The sequence below is a fragment of the Triticum dicoccoides genome, chromosome 3A (assembly GCF_002162155.2).
Source record: "Triticum dicoccoides isolate Atlit2015 ecotype Zavitan chromosome 3A, WEW_v2.0, whole genome shotgun sequence".
NCBI lineage: Eukaryota > Viridiplantae > Streptophyta > Magnoliopsida > Poales > Poaceae > Triticum > Triticum dicoccoides.
In genome coordinates, this window is record NC_041384.1 from 733,401,669 (window position 1) to 733,407,581 (window position 5,913).

Sequence of the window (5,913 nt, forward strand, 5' to 3'; positions counted from 1 at the left end):
TGGTTGGGGTCAGGAGAAATCCTTGTCGGCAGGGCCGGCACCGACGCGGTGACGCTCGTGGGCGCCGCCGTGCCTTCCTAAAGGGCGTCGGGCTTACCCCTTCCACCTCACCCCTCGCGTACCGAGGGAAACCCTAGGACATGTCCGGGCAACAGCGTCGTCATCATCGCGATCCTTCTTGAGGATGTTGTTTGGTATGCGGCAGTCCGAAGTGCTAGGAGCGTGGTGGTTATCCGCTGGGCGCGACGGTTGCGGGTCCTCATCGTTTTCGTTGATCCGTCGTTGTTGGCATTCTTTTCTCTTCAATTTATTTTTCTGTTTCTTTTGGGCTTGCTTGTGCTGAGGCCCGAGCATTTGTATGGTGTGGTCGTTGCTTTATAATCTAAATCTAAAGCGGGGGGCAGCCCTTTTTCAGTAACCTAGAAACGCAGGCAACCATCAAATAAAATAGACATACCCCTCCACCATTAAAGAAAAAAAAAAGATTAGCAACTACTACAGATTCAGTACCACACAAGCAAAAAAAACCATAAAAAAGGAGATGCCATCACAAGAAGCAATATCAAATACTACAGAAGGCACCAAACCCACATCCCCAACCTGGCCTTGCAGTTAGAAGGCGAGACAGGTGTACTCTACAGCACATTATGTCAAAAAACAGAACACGAATGAGATAGGTGTACAACACATTATATCAAAATCGTGTTAATATTCAGCCTTGCAGAAAATTGTTCCTAGGTATTGAAATTATTGCCACAAGAAGCATAAGCATAACCGACCTCGCTTTCACACCACAAAGGTGAAAACATTCTTCATTGCCTTCTTCTAGAAGGCTTCCCCTGCACATCAGACAACATCAGCAATATGAACTTCTAAGCAGAACTTATTCAACCATAGACAGCAAACCCTACCTGCGAGCAACCTACGTAGGGCAAGACACAACTCTGGCTGCTCCTTCTGGACAGCCACATCCACCGACATTCGCTTGTCTTTATCATCTTTAATGTCCTTCTAGAAGAAGAATCAGATGAAAACATCTTGTTAATCACTTTGCTTTTTGATCGTGCTACGGCGGGCTTACGCCAGCCTGAACCATTTTCATTATAGATAAGATTGAGATACAACACGACGGTTACAACAGATATCACCCGACACATAGGAGAAGGAACCAGGAACAACAGAATAGAAGATAGACAGAATAGAAGGAACCAGGAACAAACATTTTGTTAATTACTTTGTTTCAATCAATTAATGTACTCAGGTTTTGTTGCTCACCTCTATTTTGTCCTGGTGAGTGTAAGCTCCGCTCATACACTGTACATTGTGAATTGGATCTTGTCCATTGTAATGATACTGTTTCAGAACTTCTGGACCTGGATTAACTCCCTTGTGTTTATCTCTTACCGCAACTTCTTCACGGTAGTCGTTCATGGCCTTTACGAGTCCAAAATGCTTACTGTCCCATGGTAGTGGCCACGCGTGGTTCTTCACCCTTGTAACATATCATCTAGTGTACCCTTTTTTATACTCGGAAGACAGTTACTATACAAAAGAAAAACGGGTCAGTGAAAAGAAAAATACATCAGAATCCCAAGGATGCGATTTAGGACGTACATGCTTGTTAATGCCATCAATTTTGATGCCAGATGGTCAATTATGGAGCACGAGGCAGTATTATCCCTGAACTTTGCTGCAGTTGAAATAGTATGAAGAATATTACCAAGCCCAACCCAGTCCATTAACTGTGCAGCCTCCAATTCGATATCTGAAATTGTAACATCCCAATATATGAATATTGATATAGAGAACAAAGACTATATAGATGATGTTGCAAAAAAAAAAACAGCAACTAATGACATAGCTTAATAAATGAAAATTTTCTTAAAGGTGGGAGATAGATAAAAGGGGTGATACATGATTCTCTTGTACACAAGACTGGAAATATCAGCGTATGGCATACATGATTCTCTACAACTTCTATCAGAATGCTGTCTTTGTGCTAATGCTCTTATGATACATATTCAGTTCTGTATGCCTTTCTCCTATGCTGTAAGCTTCTGTGTTTTCTTTTGTAATAACTTGTCATCTAGAGTTTGACTATTCAAACATAATAACATACAGAAGTACCATGCCCCTCCTTTTGACCTTTTTCTGGGATCTTGTAACGCATGTTGATCTAATTTTTTAATGATCTATTGTAGGTATATCTTTGCACACTGCACATTCTGCAATTCTTGAGCTAACAGATTGGAGTAGTGTTTTCTATTCCCTTATCTACACACAGTTCCGAAAGTACCGGTTGGTACTCTAGACAAGAACTTGAGCCAAGATACTCTTCTTTACTATCCGAGAGGCCCTGTGGCAAAGTCCTCTCCTTCTCTATGTATCTTTAGTCACATACAACATGGGGAGTGTGGGAAGTTTATGGACAAATTGTGGTGGCTATACTGTTAATATTCATCTGGCCATGGACATTCGATGTTGGGTTTGGGTGCATATAACTCATCTCGCCATATGGGGCTCTATAGGTGCAACGTTTGTGTGTGATGTTAATAGATTCTGCAACTATATTGCCTAACAGAGGGTAAGTTCTCACTGATTTGCTCCAATAATCCCTCTAACAGTATTTCTGCAGGATGAAGATTGAAAAATCACAAGTGCTATCCGACAATTATTATTCATAATATTCTTTTAGTGCACAAACATCAAATTCCATGATTTCCATTTTTATATTTCACATTATTCTACCAATAGCATTGTGTGATAAGTTCTCACACCTGTCGGTATGCACAAGTTGGCAAAAGGTATTCTGGTTGTAAAAGAGGCTGAAAAATACGATGAAGCGGCAGTTGCAAAGAACCAGCTGTACGGATATGCATGATAAAATAGTACTCCCTCTGTCCCAAAATATAAGAACGTTTTTCACACTACACTAGTGTCAAAAACGTTCTTATATTCTGGGACGGAGGGAGTAGAATTTACAACCAAGGAAGGATTACTGACAAATGTACCTCTGTTTTGAAAATTAACCAACTTCACTACAATAGCACCACCAACTCTTGAATGGTATATATTATGTATTGTAAGATTGCCATGATAGACTCCATTTATTCTGAGCTCTTCAATAGCCTCCACAATTTGTCTGCAATGGTATTTTAAGTTTTTAAGTTACATACTAATAATAAAAGTACACACATGTTTGAAAAAAATCAATTAAATTTACCTTATAACATCTCTAAGAGACTGTGATGGGACGGCATTACTGCCCTTCTCGGTCAGAAGCAATCTGACTAAAAACCAAGTGAGAGGTCCATCATGAGGCTCCACAACAACAGCAATGTTTTTCTGGTTCGAGAACGGCAGTTCCAATTTTTGTACAGCGTCAACTCATAAAATATTCCGATGCCTCAGATTCATAATTGATATCTTAGGCAAATTTTCTGACTCTTTCAGATGCAGACAGACTAGAGGCCTATCCTTTGGTGCTAACTGAGCAGTTGCAGTGAGATCTGAAGGCTTATTGATTTGATAATAAGCAATGACACCACCATTACGTAATGGATTCAACTTAAACTTGTTTAACTCCCAAGGAATTAGTTTTTCATCCACAAGGGCAGGTTCCATCTGACAGAAAGAAATAGTGTGCATCAGCTAATGATGAAAGCAATGTAAACAAGGGTGATACAGTAGAACTTTCTAAGAAAAGAAGTGCAGAACCAAATATAGATTAACACAGATAATAAGGGTGATACAGTGAACTTTCTAAGAAAAGAAGTGCAGAACCCAATATAGATTAACATTGAAAATAAGGGTGAAACAGGTGAAATGATTACAACCATCTTACTAGCCAAAATTGGAACATGGGGTATAGTTACAGCAATCAGCTCCATCACAAGATCAAGACCAAAATCATCTAGTTAAGTAAGGTACACACAGCAACAAATAAACAAAATAGGATAGCCAAAAGAATTAAAAAGACCATCAGAGATGTTGCGCTCGCCTTTCTTGGAGGACTGGGTAATGAAGAATAGGATGAATCCAACCTTTCTCGCCCCAATGGTGGTCCCCAGTCCCTGCTACCACAAGGAGAATTAGGAAGAATGCGGGAATATCATTCAGGAAGCAGAATGAAGAGATGAACTCCTTTGGAAGGTTTAATACGCAGAATGTCATTACCTACGAGCAGTGGTTGCTACGTGGAGAAACTGATCTGGGAAGGGAGTGGAGAGGGCGGTGAGGAGGAGGGGTGGTGTTCTTCTCGGAGGATTCCTCAACCTCTTTGGAGGAGGGGACCTGCTTCAAAAAGCAAGAACCAACACAATTAATGTGGTTGGCGATCTTACTACCCAAAATTGACAGATGGAAACTGCTTGAATCACAAGATCAATACAGTTAGCTGGAGGCAGGCAAGGAGGCGGACTTACAGACTTCATTGCCGATGAGGGGCGCCTCCAGGTCACGCCGCAGTCAGGGCGGGGGACAGGGACATGGGCGGCGGAGGGGGGGAGGTCTATAGCGCAGCGTCGGCGGCGGTGCCGCCGCCGAGAGGGGGTAGAGAGGCAGGAAGAACCTCCTTGGAGATGGTGTCCTGCTTCCAAAGGCAGGAAGAACCGACCACAGTTAATGAGATTGAAAATTTTGCGGAAAAATGATAAAGGAGGAGTTTCTGATAATAGAAGAACAAAGCCTGACAGAGTTAATGCGATTGAAAAATTTGCGGAAAAATGATAAAGGAGAACTTTCTGATAATAGAAGAACAAAGCCCAACAGAACGACACAGAAAACAATGGTGAAACAGGCAAACAAATTATCAGGCTATCTTGCAAATCAAACAGCAAAACACGGGTAGGCAAGAAAAACTATGATTCATGTATGAAGCATATTCAAAATGTTACAGGGTCAATCAATGTGAAAATGAATCACCTTCACAAAGCAACGCAACACAAGCTGATCCATCAACTAGTAAACAGCTCATTAATTTTCAGAAGCGGTAACATTTAACAGAATATCCAGATTCATTGCTGACAACAACTGCAGAATTATAAAAGTACCTCCAGCACAGGAAATCAACACAGTACAAATGCCAGGTCCTTCACCAATTATGTCGATCCTGATCGACTCAAAGCAAGTTCCGGCCCCTCAGATCACCTCTTGAGGTCACAGAAAGATACAAGCACAGGGATCCATAGAGATAGTCAGGAGAGAAAGAAAGTTTTACCTTCAGGAACAAGACACGTCACGAGTTTCTTTCTTCCTGCTCCTTGGGGAAGGCGAGCTGCTGCTCCTGCTGTCACTTGAGCCGCTCCTTCCTCTTGGAGGCCTGAGAGAAATGGCACTTTTTTTTAGTTTTAGAAATAAGCTAGAAATTCAGTTTCAAGATCAAACATGATGCAACAGAACATAAGATGCAACAACACTGGATAGAGCCGCTTACCTTCTAAGGCTGTGACTCCTTGAAACCCGTCTTGGTGCCTTTCCTAGAGGACTGGATAATGATGAACAGGATGAATCCAACCTTCCTCGCCTCAATGGTGATCCCCAGCCCCTGCTACCACAAGGAGAATTAGGAACACCGCAGGGCTATCATTCGGGAAGCTTGACGAAGAGATGAACTCCTTTGTAAGGTTGACAAGGCAGAATGGCATTACCTACGAGGAGGAACTAATCTGGGACGGCAGTGGAGAGGGCGGCGAGGAGGAGGGGTGGTGACCTTCTCGGAGGATCTCTCAACCTCTTTGGAGGAGGGGACCTGCTTCCAAAAGCAAGAAAAACACAATTAATGTGGGCTGGCGATCTTACTGCCCAAAATCGACACACGGAGGCTGCTGAATTGAAGATCAAATACAGTTAGACGGAGGCAGACGAGGAGGACTTACGGACTTACCCTTGTCGTTGCCGATGAGCGGCGCCTCC

At 42.4% G+C, this 5,913-nt stretch overlaps 2 long non-coding RNA genes across 2 annotated transcripts; both read right to left on the reverse strand.

The window, feature by feature from the left end:
* Positions 1 to 506: 506 nt before the first annotated feature.
* On the reverse strand, positions 507 to 4,006 carry LOC119273561. The gene is made up of 6 exons (XR_005134906.1): positions 3,224 to 4,006; positions 3,012 to 3,142; positions 1,615 to 1,765; positions 1,276 to 1,542; positions 912 to 1,011; positions 507 to 839 (listed from the first exon to the last, which is right to left on the reverse strand). It is a non-coding gene; the product is annotated as an uncharacterized LOC119273561 (long non-coding RNA).
* A 486-nt stretch (positions 4,007 to 4,492) lies between these two features.
* LOC119273562 lies at positions 4,493 to 5,747 on the reverse strand. The gene is made up of 4 exons (XR_005134907.1): positions 5,649 to 5,747; positions 5,435 to 5,545; positions 5,219 to 5,320; positions 4,493 to 4,588 (listed from the first exon to the last, which is right to left on the reverse strand). It is a non-coding gene; the product is annotated as an uncharacterized LOC119273562 (long non-coding RNA).
* Between the last annotated feature and the right edge of the window lie 166 nt (positions 5,748 to 5,913).